Source organism: Paramormyrops kingsleyae, chromosome 11, assembly GCF_048594095.1.
Source record: "Paramormyrops kingsleyae isolate MSU_618 chromosome 11, PKINGS_0.4, whole genome shotgun sequence".
Taxonomy (NCBI): Eukaryota; Metazoa; Chordata; class Actinopteri; order Osteoglossiformes; family Mormyridae; genus Paramormyrops; species Paramormyrops kingsleyae.
The window spans coordinates 21,092,262-21,109,057 of NC_132807.1; the positions used below are offsets into that span (position 1 = coordinate 21,092,262).

General features: G+C 41.4%; 1 protein-coding gene across 1 annotated transcript in view; it reads right to left on the reverse strand.

The window, feature by feature from the left end:
- The window catches only part of cdh11 (cadherin 11, type 2, OB-cadherin (osteoblast)), a 48,540-nt gene extending 33,871 nt beyond the window's left edge, over positions 1–14,669 (reverse strand). Inside the window, exon 1 of the mRNA XM_023790827.2 lies at positions 14,176–14,669. The gene's annotated coding sequence lies outside the window, so the exon portion shown is untranslated. The remainder of the gene's footprint in view (positions 1–14,175) is intronic.
- Between the last annotated feature and the right edge of the window lie 2,127 nt (positions 14,670–16,796).

Here is a 16,796-nt window from a genome sequence, read left to right on the forward strand (position 1 = left end):
ATCCAAAGCAGAACATGTTTTGTTTTTTTTCCTGTTTTGAAAAAGCAGGGTCAGACAGTCACAGGAGCACCTGGGGGCTAAGGGCCACGCCCAAGGGCCCAGTGGCGAAATCACTCTGGCAGTCGCAGGATTCAAGCGGGCGACCTCCTGCCCGTAGGTGTGGTATCCTAGCCCACTGAGCCACACACTACCCCCACATTGGATGTGACCCGCTGTCACAACGAGTGTCGCGCTTGATAAGAGGCAGCCCATTGCCGACCGGCATCAGAAAACCTCAGACGAATATCGAGTGACACGAGTCAGCGGCAGAGGCTACGCTGGAGCCGTTCAATTAGGGCTGATCTTCACAGTCAAACAGCAGTGACTTCGCCATGTCACCGAGCCCAGATGTGAGAACGGAGGTGCAGATTAAAAGCGGCACCTCTGCCTACTTCTTCAAGGCCGGCTCCAGCGTCGTTTCGCTCTCTTGCACTGGGTGTTGATTAAGCCCCCGGCCTCATCTTATTCGACACTCATCATTTGACCAGACCTGGGGTCTGACGACAAGCCGAAGCTGAGAGCGGAATCGATAAGGCTGAGTCTTCGATAAATGAAGCTTTGATGGGGGATTTTCTCGACAGGCACAGCGAGTCGGTGGTGCAGATGACCAAGAAGGGTGCTGATTACACAAACCGCAGGCCGTGTTCTCCATCCTTTTCCCTTGCTGTTGTTGCATTGTTAATTAATTGTAAGCATCAAAGCCCATCTTTGCCTCCCCTGCCCCCCCCCTCGCACCCATCCAAATGATGGAGCCACAGTTGTAGTTTTCCCTCCGCGTGCGGCTAATGACCCGATCTGTCATTTTAAATGTCATAAGTACTACCATCAATTTGCCCTATAACTCTATCTGTTGATTGGTTCCAATATGCTAGCTCCAACGTGATAGGACACTTTCCGACGCTCTCTCTCCATTCTCACACTCTCCATCGCTCACTAACTCATTGTCACTTTCTTTACCACGAGTTCCCTTCTGCTGCAGATTCTTCTCTTGGTCGCAGTGCAAGACGACACATGTGCATCTTGTGTTCGCCTCATTGGCAAAAGCCTTGGAATTGAACTCACAGAAAGTTAATTATCCTCACTCAAAGTTGAGATAAATCAAGCTAGCCCGTTTACAAATTAAATATGTGAAAATGTTGGACACAATGGTAGCTTAAAGTGAAACTTGTCAGTTCGTATTCAGCTGTTCAATTCTGATTAACCAGTGCTCAACAAACCTTTTTATTCACTCGTGTGAATTACACTGAAGTTTTTGTCCAAAGTTTTAAACACTTCTGCATTTTATTTACTTGGCATACACTTTTATCAAAAGCAATATTTTTTGAGAAATTTTCCCCTGAAACCAGTAAAGATAATTTTAATTACATGCTTGGCCACTCTGTCCCTGGAGCAATTGGGGGTTAAGGGCCTTGCTCAAGGGCACAATAGTGAAATCCCACTGTCAACCCTGGGATTAAATCAGTGACCTTCGGATCACAAAAGCAGCATCCAACCCAGGGCCACACGTTGCCCCCATAGTTTTGCATTTAACTGTAAGGCAACTGCAGTGCAAGGAAAGACTCATCTCAAAAAAGACCATTTCTTCATTCCCATAAGACATCATCCACCATTATGTCTCACCACACATTGAACAGACAGGAACAGAATAAGACACTGGACAGTGTGTCTGTGTTCCTCCCCCCACAGCCAGGAGTGATTAGTGTATCCTTGAAACTATAATTAATTTTACTTTGAAATTAAATGTTCAAATATCTTTAGTATGGAAAGCAGGACGGAGCTGCAGTATCAATGCTTCGTGTCTTCATATGCAGTGGATCTGTTTTGTATTTTAAATAAATAGCAGGATGACATGTTGGGTTTTCCATATGTCAGGAGCCGGACTATGGAAAATACTCCATCACAGCAAAAGCCTATTAAAGGGTTTGGGACGCAGAATCTTTCACCGATTCTCTGGTTTCAGAGAACTGCTCCATTGAACCCTATCGAGATACGGGAGGCATTGGTGCAGGTGCTTTTGCCAGGCTTTGATGATGTGTCTGCGTGTCTTTGTGTGTGTGTGCGTGCGTGTGTGCATGTGTGTGTGTGCGAGACAAGTTTCCATGAGCGACACACAGTCTGCCACCGCAAATCTGTTTCAGTATTCTCAGCTGAATACCCAGTCTCATTTCTTAATGACTTTCCAATGCATTCAGATAGCTTAGATTATCTCTCTCTCTTTCTCTCTATCACACTCTATTTTTCTGTCTGGCTCTTTCTGCACCTCTCTCCACCACCCACCCATTCAAAGAGTCTGTATGTGCTGAATTGCTTTCAGTCCAAGAGCTGGTGATAAATAACAAGGCCAGCCTTCCATTAGCGCCACGTGCGGTAGAGAGTTACCCTGCACTGTGAGCGGTCTACCGTACCACAGAGGCACCAGAACCACAACTTGGCCCTCAGGGAGACGAACCTGGAATAATTATGCATGTACGGCGATTTATAAGCAGACAGCTGAGACAACTTAGATTAAAAGTCCACAAGAGGGGCTCTGCCATGTGGAACAGGTAGGTCACACTTGATAAAGGCTTCCGCCAAGTCAATTTGAACAACATCCAAAAGAATCATTTCATTCTCCTGGCTTTTGCCCAAAGCTTTCCTGTTGAGGCTTTTTATCCATAAACCGGGCCTTAAAATCCATAAAAGCCTTCATCGTTCTACACAGCTGGCCAGCGTCACCCCTTAGGACAGGCCTGCTCAATACAACCAGCCGGACTCAGCGAACCTTGCTCAGTGTTGAGTCATGGGTCAGCTCCGCCATTTGAACCCTTGCACCTGCTCCAGCTTGACTCCCGCATAGCGAATAAGTAACGCGTATCTCCTCGTGTCATCGCGCCGTGTGCCTGTTCCCTGGCTGTCCTTCTGCAGGCGCCATTACATTCACGGCGCACACAAGCTCCGGGTCCTCTTATCTTGGGCAATGCACCTGAGACCCATTTTACAGAGACAGTGCCAAGGGAATGGTTATCTGAATGCAGGTAGCCTGGCCCTGGGACTCTGCGAGCAGAAAACAGGCGAAAGAACACATGGAGCACAAACTCTAACGATGTGGCACTCCCACGAAGCAGTCATTTAAAAATGTTTGGTGAACTTAGAAGTATTACCAGTACATCTATAAGAATAGTACCATTATTTACTATAGAACAAGTATCTAACATCACTACTAACGGAGCCGGGTTTATACAAATATACTTCTACTACCTTGTGTGCTCCGGCCTGGTCCTCCCGGTTCCTCTCGCAGTCCAAAAACATGTAATTAGGTGAACTGGCACCTTTAAATTACCTACTGTGTGCCTTGTGATAGACTAGCGTTCCATTTTGGGTGTCCCCCTGCCTTGTGCCCTATTGGAATACACGGCGAACAATTTTCAGGGGTCTAATTTACAAAACTATATTACCCTGTCAAAAACCTAATTTTGTCATCTCCGAGGTAACATACCTACATACCTCGCCCAAATTGAGGATCAGAAAAGTTCAGTCTCCAAGGACAACGGCCCTCGACATGTCAGCCTTTCTGCCTAACAGAGATCTAGCGATATGGTGCATGAGCACACCACGATCAATCGTTTAATGAGCGTACGGGCCTGTCTGGTCATTTGCTTACTCAGAAAGTGCTTTGGAGGCGATAGTTTAGCTAACCGATGGTAGGCCAGAAACTGCTTAATAATATATGGTGGCTCTCTCTTTGAAATGCTTGACCCAGCAGGTAGTTTCAGATCAGGCATGAAACAAGTTGTCCTGCCGAAATTGTCTTTCGCTATCCTTGGATAAGCTGCAGACAGAATTCCAGAACTTTCCTGGGATAAATGCAGTGTTACTGTCAGTTCTGTTCTGTGAAGGGATCTAATCAAGAAAGTGTTTTAGAAGATCGTTTACTATGATAATTGCTTTAAAATGAGAAAACAAAATATTGTTTATTGAATATGTATATGTTTAAGTAAATTATCAGGCAATTAAAAACATTATTCCAGATGCAGGTACCAGTACACAGAAACAATCCTATTTTCTTGGGCTAGTTATGGAGTTTCAATGCAAAAGAGCTTAATCACAACTCATGTCAGGTCAATGCTAACGTATCTGGACTTCCGCAGTGGGGGGGTTGGGGTGGGGGCTGGAGATCTCCATCTAGAAGAATAATGGCAGAGTGGGATAAAGCATTACAGGAAGGGGAAGCCTTTCAGAAGCGCATGAAGAGAGCAGCCTTTTAGCATGACAGTAAACGGATGCTTGTCCTTATTTCTCCTCTGATCTTCTCAGTACCTGACGGGGTGGTCTGAGGCAGTATCAGAAGGGGCAAGCTGTGTCCCACCAGACTGTCATGTTAATGACCCCCCCCTTCCTTAAAGCACCCCAAATCTGGCCAGTGGCTTTGTCAGGAAAACATGGATCTTTAACCCTTCGCATTGTCTCCATTTGTGGCTCCTTTGTTCCCCAATTTGCACTGTTACAGCAATACCAACATAATAAAGGAAGGGAACTTTGTTTTTTTAACGACACTCCGGCTGTTCCTCACGGACCACGACATCTGTGAGCAGGGGGCCATTATAGACTGATTTGCAGGGAAACGCCTCAACCTTTAACGCTCTAACCTCTAACCTAAGTAATTTAATTGAATTTTACTTTATGATTATTCTAACTACTAGACTACTAGTTATTGTTCTTTTTACATTCTTTTTGCCCTAACAAGTATTTCGCATCTGGAGCCCTTACAATGTGTCCAACAGCGCACAATACTTGAAGAGCCGGTAAGAGCTTACGGGAATGGAAATTAACTTCGGAATCGGCGCTGGATCTTTCAAGTAAATGCATGATACCTTAATGCCACTTTCAGATGTACATGGAGGAAACCACCCATTTGTCCAGCAATGGAAAAAGCACTTTCATTGCTTTTACCGCGAGGGAAACGGCACAGGTGCAGGAATCCAAATGGATCCTAACAATGCCGCGTACAGCAAGCAGGTTTTAATAGGTGGCTACTTCAGCTGTGTGAATGGATTCACTGATGCACGGCTGGTCTTCTCACTCACTGAAGCAGGCTGTAATAGATGCAAGGGGAAAATCGCAAGCAGTTTATATCTATTTCTTCTTCATTTTTTTTTTACAAAAAAAACCTCCGTCGCCAGTCACCCGTTCCCTCTTGTTTTACTCACTAGTTGTCTTTCAGCAAGGATTGCAATGGGAACTGACAGCCTGAACGTTCCTAAAAAAAAAAAAAGAATCTTGCATGTTGACAGCGGGATAGCCCATGGTCACACACGACCGGGAAGCCCTTCGAGCCTAAAATGCTGAGCAGAAGCCGAGCCGGACTGAATCCCCATTGTTTCTTGTTGATAAAGAGATTAGGAGCTATGAAAAGAGGTGAGGGGGGGATCTCACAGCATCTTAGATTCATGGATGAAAGGCCCATTGTAGCATTGGTGCACATCATGGCTAACCCGGGCACTTCACAAGCAAAACAGCGGACAATAGAATTCCTGTGTTGGACAAAACGATCCTTGTCTGCTCAAAGGTTTATCTCCCTCATTTACAAATGTATGCTTTTGTCGCCCAAGAAACTCTGCCATTAGCCAAACCAATATAATGGGAATAGAATAACTCATTCTACAATTTCCAAAGATTTTGGAGGGTGGCACTAAGCATATCTCATCAATATTGGTTCATCTGGAAAAGCTAACAAAGAAAAAGCCATGTAATGCCATAATGAAATAATAATAATAATAATAATAATAATGAAACATTCCAGAACAAATCTGGTTTAGCATACAGGAACAAAATGCAGTTCTAATGGATTTTTCCACTGCTTTTTCTGCTCACTTCTAAGGCCCGTCGTGTTGTTGGAATTTGCATGTCAAAGAGAAAAGAAACAATATGAGAGAAGTGCCAGATGTTCCAGTACAATCGCATTCATATGTAAGCTGTGTGTTGACTTGTTCTTTTCAGCCATTGTTTCCTGTTTTGCCCTTGAAGGACACTCGGTTTACGGACGTGCAAATCCGAATAATTCAACGAAAAGGACACAAATGAGCCATTAGATTTCCTGTTAAAATGACCTCACTCTCCCGCAAAAATAATAATAAGTTGCACTTTATTCCATTCACACGTTACTCATAATTTCAGTGTTGTGAAATCACCAGAGGATTGTGAAAATCAGAATTCCTCAACCAGTCATAGACCAAAACCTTGCACTCCTGCAGATAATTATAAATTTACATCAAAGCTGAAAGATTTAAATCGTGATACAGACACAGTGTGATACTGAGTCAGCTGACAGTCTCAGGGGTAAAAAACACTATCAGATGTTAAACAAACAGATCCTTGAAACACCCTTATCCTCAGGTTTTTGCTGCTATTGTACACATTATTATACCCATGCAAGCAATCAGAGCATCTAGTCTTACCTACGGCATTGACTGCAAAAATGGAAAATAATGCGCCACCCAGAATTTGAGCCCAGGCTCTGACAAGGCCTTGGTCTGTGGGATCACTTTCCTCCCCTGTTTAGGCTGTTTAAAATGCTTCCCTGCCTCCCAGGGTGTCCCCTGCCTACTCTGCATTGAGAATAAAGTGACCGCTGTTTGTCGCCCGTTCACGCCCCTTCGGGCTTTAAATGATGGTAATTTTGCCTCTTCTGTTTCAAGAGAAAGCCGATTCATCATACGACATCCTACTATAATATGCACCGTACGTGTGCGTACGCATGAGGATCAACAGGTCCGGACATCCTTGTAATCCTTCGTTGAGGTATTTTGGAGTTGTCTAAAAGACGTACAGAGTACATTCACAAGTGGAACCTCCAGGGCTGACCCTGACGCAGCTTCACTTCAGATCTGATGCAAGTGCATTAGCTAGCGCAGCAAAATTTTGTAAATATGTAGTTTATCTAGAGGGATCCATTTGCTAAGGTGGCTTTTATACCAGTTGACAGGGCGATGCCTGTTGTCCGGCGGGGCAGTGGGGGTCGGTTCTCCATTATGGGTTGCACAGAGCAAAGAGGCGGCTAATGCTCATCGTAGAGAGAGGAGAGAGACGGGCAAGGTGGGCGGACGTATGGATGAGGTTCACGATTCTTCATTACTGCCTCACCTGACATTCTGAGATGCTTGTGGCTCTTGACCTCTCCTTCAATTCAAGGCTCGTGGACCCTGTGGCCACATTAAATATTGAGAGGTAGCAAGGCTGCAGGTTTATGAAGATGCTGCAAAAGACCACCAAAAAATGGAACATCTATTGATCTGCAAGTCCTTCCATATACTTCATGTGGCATCAATCGCTGGACCTTAATATCTGATTTTATATATATATTACACTGACTCCTTCAGTGAGATTGGTACTCAGGAGAAGTTCAAAGCTCTATTAAGGCAAAGTAGGAATTGGGTGAAACACATGCACAGCTCTTTTAAGAGGTTTGTGTACTATAAGGCATGTAATGATTTAAAAAATGGATTCCAAACAAGCATAGCTAATCAGTGTCAATTCAACTAATACTACACTACTTTGCTGATATGTACAAGCCAGATTTTTCCAATGTAGGGACAGTGGTACTTGAATAACTGACAAGACAGCAGTCCATAATCAGGATCATATTCATCTTGATTCTGAAGAGCTGCTTACTTGGGGATCCTGAGCTTTAGCTCTGCTTGGTACATCTTTCTGCTCAGGTTGTAGCTAATGGAGGTGCAGTTTGCCCAATTATGTTTCTAAATCTGCCTTTTACACAGTTTTGATGAGAAGGGTATCCCACAACAAGGAGAAAATCGCGCTAAAGTCTGTGACAATGGCTAGCTGTGTCAGATTATGTAAACACGAATGAGTGTTAATGAATAATAATTAATATATCAGCATTTATGTGCATAGGTACTCAAAGCATCTTATGTACATTCATTATATTGTAGAATTTTAAGAACAAATACCAGCGTGCAGTCCAATAATTAATATTTATTTTCAGCAATTGAAAACATGATCATCTAGCTAGATAATTTCTTGCATTAACTTGCTCTCAGTAATCAGTTAAATATTAAATCTAACCACATATATCATTGCATTTTTTTAAGGTTTTATTTTCTTTTTTTCCAACGTAAAGCAAAGATTTGAAGATGTGCTCAGAGAGAAAAACTTTGAGGGTAAAAAAAAGTTTCAGGAAGCTTGGTTATGATCTATGAGCTGGAATAATAGTAAGCATTGATTTTCCAACGGCGTTTGGTCAGAATTACAGTGGAATTCGGCAGGGGGGTAATTCAAATGGCTGGTTTACGAGATGGGCTCTAAAAGACCAATTTATTTTTCCTGTTGCTTTTTTCTGGCTTTTTATTGGGGGTGGCAGTCTGTGGTGGTGGAAAGTTGGGAGGATGAGGGTGGGGAACTTCAGCTCAAGTAAATTGCAGATGTGGGGTGATTTAATGATGCATGATATTGCACATAAATCTATTGCTTCTCACCAAGAGGTACTGACCAGCCTGTGAGCACAATAACATTTTGGTAACAACAAAGAAGCACTAAATAATTTTCACTCTGCTAAAGTAAAAAAAAAAATGCAGGACCTGATCGGGCACCCCATGTAGACTAGCTAGCCTTTTCAAGCCACCATCATTTATAAGCATGCTGCTGTAATTTAACTATCCATTCATCCATACATCCATCCACCCATCTATACTTTTTTCCATATCCACCTATGCAATACAGGGTCATTGGGGTTAATCCTAGGAAACATGAGACACAAGAAACCCTGGACAGGAAATGCCAGTTCTTACCATTAAAAATAATTACTATGTATCACTGTAGTACTGTTCCGTTAAGTCCATGTTGAATTGAAAAAAGTATTTTACGCTTTATTTTTTAATCCCATGCAATCTTGTTTCAAGGACAGCATGGAAAACATTACAAATTTAAAAGACTCCCACCAAAGTCAGCATCATATACTGGGAACCCTGGTTCAGTTTCAAATCCCACTATTGAAAATTAAAGAAATCCGATACGAGAACGGGCCTACACACTTTCCTGATTACACATGGCAGTGTTGTTTCCAGTAAATCTCAAGGTAAATAAATGAGCTAATAAAAGTACTTCATTGATTCCACAGAAAAAATGCTGTTCCCCCTCAAATATACCACTGTAAGTGATGAAACACATTCAGTTTTAAAAATGGTGAGTGACTAATGTAAACTCTACTGGCTCAGAGTTACTGTAGATGTGCCTTTTCAGGCAAAGCAAAGGACAACAAACGAATTGTGGTAATGACATTCATATCCACACACGGACAGATGTACCTAAGAAAAGCAACTTCAGTGATGCGGTGTGTCCAAAAATATCAAAAATGACATTGCAAGCTATGTGACCCAGAGATTTTTTATTTATTTTTTTTTAAATCCCTTATTAGGCATAAGAGTGAGTAGATGACTGAAAGCCAGCGCATATGTACATGTACAGCTCAGTGCAGGAGGTTTGGCCAACGAGCCATTCAAAGAAATTGAAGCTGAGGACAAATCAATGAATTCCATTTGTCATGAGTCAAAGTCATTTATTGGTGCAGAGATCAAAAAAGAGGGGGGTGGCAATCACAGTGCTAAGGTTTGTGTATCAGTTATGCATTTGTTAAAATTCATGTTTAAACGGTATTGTGGATCAAGTGACCATAATGTGTTCGTATAATTGCACTTATATTGAATTGCATTTATACTGAAACAACTGTATACTATTTACATAAAATCCGAGACAGACAACAAATGCATAATCAAAGGGAGCAGACATAAAAATGTAAACCTTCCCTCTACTGTAAGTCACTTTGGATAAAGGTGTTTGATGAATGAATGAACTTCTCCATCTGACTTCCACCCGATTAGCCAGGCCTGGAGCCTATGCCAGGCAGCATAGTGCACAAGGCAGGAGAAAAGCCTAGACAGGGTGCCAGTCCATCACAGGGCATCTCCACAACCTGATATGCCAGCTAAGCTGAGTGCATGAGTTTGGACTGAAGGAAGAAACCAGAAGACCTGGAGGAAACCCATCTAACATGCAATGTCCACGCACACACACACACACACACACACACACACACAGGGCAAAAGCAGGATTCAAACCCCAAACGTACAATGGAACAATCCACTGAGGCACCACGCCACCCTGGATTCCGCAATGATACTAATTAAATAACTATGAACAAAATGATACCATTTATAACAAGGTTCTTTTTTATATAAAAAAGGATGGAGCAAAACTATTTCAAACCAAATTAAAAACTGACAATTAGGTCGTATACAACATTTATAACTTGCTTTGACCGTGATTTTATGATTATGTTATTTTATGAAAAGTGTATATTAATCGCTAACTTTCACATAGAAACTCAGAATTAAAAATGTTAGCCTCTCATTGATGATGATGATGATGATTATTGTTGTTGCTGTTTTGTTGTTGTTGTTGTTGTTGCTTATGCTGTATGGATTCAATTGTTAGTAGCTATACTGAATGAGAATACTTGGTAATTGAAAAATGTAACTTTATTCTTAGCATAAGTCTTCAAATCCATCCACCTTTCATGAGCAGCCATGATGGTATTCAATGTACCATCAGACTTCCAGAGTATCATCAACCATCAAACAGTACATACCAGAGATTAAAGAAGGATGCTTTTAACTGGCTACATCTCAGGATGCCCACTTTTAAGGCATGATACTACAGCAAGCCGCACAGAAACTCCCCAGTAGGTATCATATAAAAGTTCCATATGCTGTAAATTTCATTATTGCTTGCCACCATTTCGGAAGATGACCGGTTTCTTTCACACGCCTACACTGCGATTAGTAAATCAGTCCTCATCAGCTCACCACAAGACCGCTCTGTACTGAAAGAGGCATAATTCTCCTTGTATGGAGTCAAGTACCTTATTATTAATGACTTTGAGTGAAGTAACGAAAGCCGCCTCCTTACCTCCCGCTGCCATCCTCCGACACAGTGATATGTCCACTTGTACCTCCACGGAAACATCGAAATAAACTTTATTTGTTTATGACCTGTTTTGAACTCCTTCCTTCTTTTTAAAACTCAGCTTATCTAATCCCTGTTTTGCCCCTGAGTTTAGATCCATCTCACCATGCCTCTCAATTCAGGATTTCAGCTGACACTCCACTGTTTACGGATACTGTATGGGACACGAGGAACCTGCACACCATCACCTCAACAAAACCCAATTTTCCGACAGATAGAAAGAGCAAACAAAAATGTGATTTATTTACTTGAAGAGTATCCAATATTCAATAACAGAGCACACAGACAATGATACTAATGAACATTTTCAAGATTAAACTAAGGCCCATAATTGCTAAGCACTGATTTACAGTGATGACAAGTAATACTGACTAAAGATTTTTCCCATATAACACACACACACACACACACATATATATATATATGTATATATATATATATATAGAGAGAGAGAGAGAGAGAGAGAGAGAGAGAGAGATCACTACTGCTGGTAGAAGCTTGGTAAATGTCATCTTTTTCAGATAAACCAACCATTTTGCAGATTCAACAGAAAAATCCCAAAAAAGTGACAGAAGCAAAGGTGTTAAATCCTGATAACCACCTATTAGGAAGTGTACAAAGATCTGTCGACGTCTTGGAAATCCATAAAGGGAACAGAATGGCACACTGTGACATGCATATTAAAGCGTACTGGGATTTAATGATCTGATTCCACAGTGCTCTGAGAATTAAAACTATCATTGTACCAGCTAACTACCAGAAGCACAATGTATCTGGAACATCACATATACAATTATGTCCAGAGAACCAGGATGTTATTGACAGTTATGCTTTATAAAAACTAATGTACCTCTCAAAAGCTCAGTCTTACTGTTGTTTTTAGGAGGCAAAATCCCCTCAAGTGATAGCATAACAAATGCATTAGTTTGTTGAAAATGATCGAGTCTTCTCTTCCATCGACCCACCGCGATGTGATTGGGGTAGTACTGGGCCAGGCAGGAAACAGTAGCTTCATTTTTAGCCCCCCTTCAGCACTCCAAGGTGGTAATGTGACACTGAAGGTAACAGAAGCCACTGACTAGAAAGATGTTAATCCTGACAAAGTGCCACAGCATTAGCCTGCGCCGCAGCTAGATTGAATTCTGCGTCCCTGGGGACCGCGGGCTGTACCGGCGGTGGCGCTTCATCATTCTGAGTACCCCTTGGAGACGATAGCTTGTGTGCAAACTGGCGTAGTGCATTAAAGAGCGACAGTGCCCTCTATTGAAAACCCACAAACATTCCCATTTTTAAAACATTTTAATGGCTTCCTATTCACCGTGCTGTTCGGCATAAGGGTAAGAAAGTATTTGCTCTATTATACTTAACAGGGTGCTAAAAAAAAATTAAGGGACGGTTTAATTAATAATGCTTAACATGCTGCTACAGAATCGTATTGGAACTGCTCAAAATAGATGTGTATGCGTCTGTTTCACATGCATAGAAGTATCATACAGTGCGCTTATGTCACAAATATAAATGAATCGATTTTAATCTCTTACCTGTGATGTGCTGCCACGCTGCAGTGACCTGGTCAATGCAGAGAACTATTTAGGTAAAAATCAGCTATTTTCAGTAGCAAGAGCCAGTCGGACAAATCGTTCACCTTATGAATTCAAAACTAAAACTAAACTGACCAATTCTGAACCAACCATTCTAATCATTCTAACCCTCTGGAATAAAATGACGCAGTAGCAGGTTCTCTGGAGTATATGTTTATTATATGTTCCGCTGAAATTATATATTTTACAGCGATGAAGAGAAATGGAAACAGGGGTGGCTTTCAGTAATTCCGCGCTAAAGACCTCCGCGTTCGGTTTAGGGACGGGATGGGGAGATGGGGGGGGGGGAGGGTATGGGAAATGAGGGTTATTCCCTTCGCCAAGCAGTGCTGACGGTGGGTCTTGCAGGAAAAAAGTAATAATTATATATATACTATCTAGTCATATATCGATATCTATTATTCGTATCAGAGTCACATAGGATAAGCAGTTTTATTATTCAAAAAAAATCATTGGTTAAAGACGGATTTATTTCATTTTATTCAGAAATAAATGTGTTAATCATTCGAGCAGCTTTGGATATCTCTACAGTAGTTTCTTTCACAAGGTTTGCGAATTCCCGAAATTCTCAGGCGAACAGTTTTTAACATAGTTAATGAAAACCTTCATTCCTAAGAGGCCAGTAACTATTCAAAACTCATTCAAATAGAATCACAAGCCAAAGTAATAAGAAAATGCAATCAACTTGCCAAAATGTAACCAAAATATCGAACTAGAAGATTAAGTTAAGTACCCTCTTTGTAAAATAGTTTGAGAAATCACGGTATGAATAACAATGATCAGTGCCCCTTCACAGGATCCAGTTCGCCAGTCTTAGGTTTTTGTGACGTTTTAACTGAATGGTTATTACCCTTCAAGTTTCAGCTCATGTTTACACATACTACAATTAAAATAACATTTTTAAGTATCGTAGCTGGTTAAAAGTCGTTTTTATAATAAAATATAAAACTGAAAGAATGAAACCGTTTTGAAATAATAATAATAATAATAATAATAATAATAATAATGTTAATAATAATAATTGACATAGAATGCCGGTATGTCTTACTTTATCTTACTCTGTACAGTACCAGTCCTCAGAATATTTGAGCAAATGCCAGTTTCAAACAAACAGGAAAAACATAATTGAATAATAATAATAATAATTACATGGAGCAAGTCACTATACACGTGTGTATCGTGTGAGATACGTTCTCGTTACATAAGGATCTTACAAAATGTAGCGCTTAAACAGTGCGAACGCGGGGCATCCTCGCTGCCTGTAATCAGTATGCTTCGGATGTGTTTCCCTGCGTGCTGCCAAAGGACTGGGTAGTCCTCTAGCCCCCTGAGTTAGCGAGAAAGACAAGTCTCATTTTGCCAAGATATCAAAATGCCGCTTTCAAGTCCAAATCGACTCAAATGAGTTATTCGTCGCGCCAAGAAAAGCTTAAAAATGCAGAGGAGTAGTATTGTGCGTGTTTCCCAAAAATAAACAAACAAATAAATAAATAAATATCCAGATCTTATGACCTCTTACCTTAACAAATCTGCCAGACACAGTTCCCTCACGACCGTCTCCCCATAAGAAGTCCCATTAACGACTGGAGAATGCGACAACTCGTACTTCTGTCAGGGTATGGAGATGAACATCCAAAACTGCCAGTCTTTGAATTAACACTCCAGGTACAATATTGCTTTAGTGCGAGTTTATGCAGTAAACGTGGAATAATGCCGGTGCTGAGTAAAAAAAAAATTAAAAAGAATAAAAATAAAATCAGATGGTGACAAGGTGCTGAAAGACAAGACTGGAATAGCAGAATAAAATATTAGTTCCCCCAGCGATCGATGCTTTGCAAGCGCTCCGCAAAGCGCACGTCCTCGCTGCCTTCTCACCGAAACGAAATGACGCTCATCGCAATGCAATGCAATGCAATGCAAGCGGCTCGGCTCTGCCGTCGGTGACTAAGTATAGTCTGTCCCCCTTTTTTGGGTTTCCAGATGGAAGCAGTTTCTCATCTGTCACACGGTCCCAGGCAGTGCAGGATAAGAGCTTGAATGGTTAAATGTGCGTTCGGGAGCCGTCCAATCAGAGCGGGCGGATGGAGGCAGAGCCCTCCCAGGGGACCGGGCGCTCTGGAGGAAAGACTGGGACAAAACGCACATCTTCCCCAGACCCCCGCTTGGGATCCTCGCCGCTGCAAATGCAATAAAGCGAAACTCTAATTGTTCCCTAAACTTCCTTGTTTGCTTGTTGCTTTTCGGCAGAACTTAAGGAGATTCCCTTGAACGCCGGAATCGAGTTTCCCCGCTTTTTCAGAGTTAAATAAACGTCCAAATTGTAACATAAGTAAAATAAAACAACCGATGCTAATGCGTAAAAGACGAAGCCCGTTTAGTGTCTAGCATACCGGCTGATGCATACCTGCCACAAAGGAACCCACGTCTTGAATGTTAAGTGGAAACAGCTCCTAAGTGCAACCTATACTTCTACGAGGCTTTATCCTTATTTGTTTGCAGTTGAAGACAGATTTACTGTACACTCCCTTATTCAGATTCCTTAGTGGATCCCATTTATGCGCAATTATATACATTTTTGGCTACAGTAAGGGATCTTTTTTGATATACACCATTTCCTTTAAATAACAGAGCGTCGAAACCAATTTAAATGGTGCAAGCACAATGTTATTAAGCTTCTTGTTAAATTATATGAGAAATTGCATGGGTAATGCGGACTAAATGTATATATCTACCCGTCTCAGAGATACTTTTCACGCATAAAGTAGCTTTCCTGCAGTCTTAGTATTAACAAAAAGTGCCCCTATACGAGATTTGGTAAAAAAAAAGTCTTAAAAGAGTCTGAATTGTGTGTTTAAGGCTAGTATTGCTTCGATACTAAGCAGTTTGACAGGAGTTTATGATAGTTTATCTTAATCTGTACTCAGCCGGGGGCGTTTGATAAGAGTTTTAATCGGACATTAAATAAATAAATAAGCAAATCCTGGCGGGTTCATTCCCAGCATGACAGCTCTGTCAGCGGCCGTGAATGATAACTGTCGAGCTGTCCACTTCAACCGCGGATAAATCAAAGCGTTTCATTTGTTTGAGTATTAAACGCACTGTACCCTAAAGTATCCTGAACCGTGAAACGAAGCAGCTAACTTTCATCTGAAAAATATTCTCTGCGTCATTTGATTAGGGGGCGCAAAAGAGAGAGTGAAAAAAAAATCATAAGAAATACAGTATGTCTGGTTGCATTCAATTAGATTACAGGATTACAGTCATTTACACTAGTTTTGATGTTTCAGTACTTTTCCTGTGACAGAGCTGGTTCGTTAATAGCCAGATAGCATGTGCTAGTGAAATGTTTGCAATACAAATGAATTGCCAAAATGTGTTTTCTATATTGCTCTTGAGGGGGGGCGGGGGTACACGCAAATCTTGCCTTTGTTGTACGCCCAAAAGAAGACCAAGTTAGGATGAGCTCAAACCCACACCAGCAATGTATATGAAAAAGAATTCTTAAAAAAATGTTGTCTGATGTGATCAAAAAGTCTGCACTTTTCAAAATTACGAAAAAACAACATCAGAGAAGAAATCACAGGGTAATATAACTTTAATTATGCGTTGTCTTCAAACTATTTATGCCACTTTCGGCAGAAACAGTATCTATATAGAGCAATTAGGGGTTTAAGGTTGTGTTTATATCAGTGGATCGGGCCCAGCGCTGTCGATCTGTTGTGTGACCTCATGTTGATCTGTTCCCTGCTCATCCCCATGGTTGCAAAACACCTTCTCTACTACAAATAACTGACTGTAAAACAATGACTGTTTGATGTTTTCTGTGCTTCATGGGAAGCAGGAGGAATTTTCACGCAAGTTCTCAAATATTTTGAATAAATGTAACAAATCAATTGCCGTGCTTCCATTCCGATCACATAGATCAGATGATTGATTTCCATATTGTCAATAGTATTGATTTATAATGCTCTACCTAATATATTTAAAGTACATCGGCAGCACCACATTTGGCTGGTGTAAAAACCTGCATCCAGTCTGGCACCAGTTTAATTCTACTATGCGTCTGCATTGCTGTCATAACACCAGCGAAACTATTCGCATAATCTGGCTCTTATTTCCATTTGACAAGGAGGATAGTGA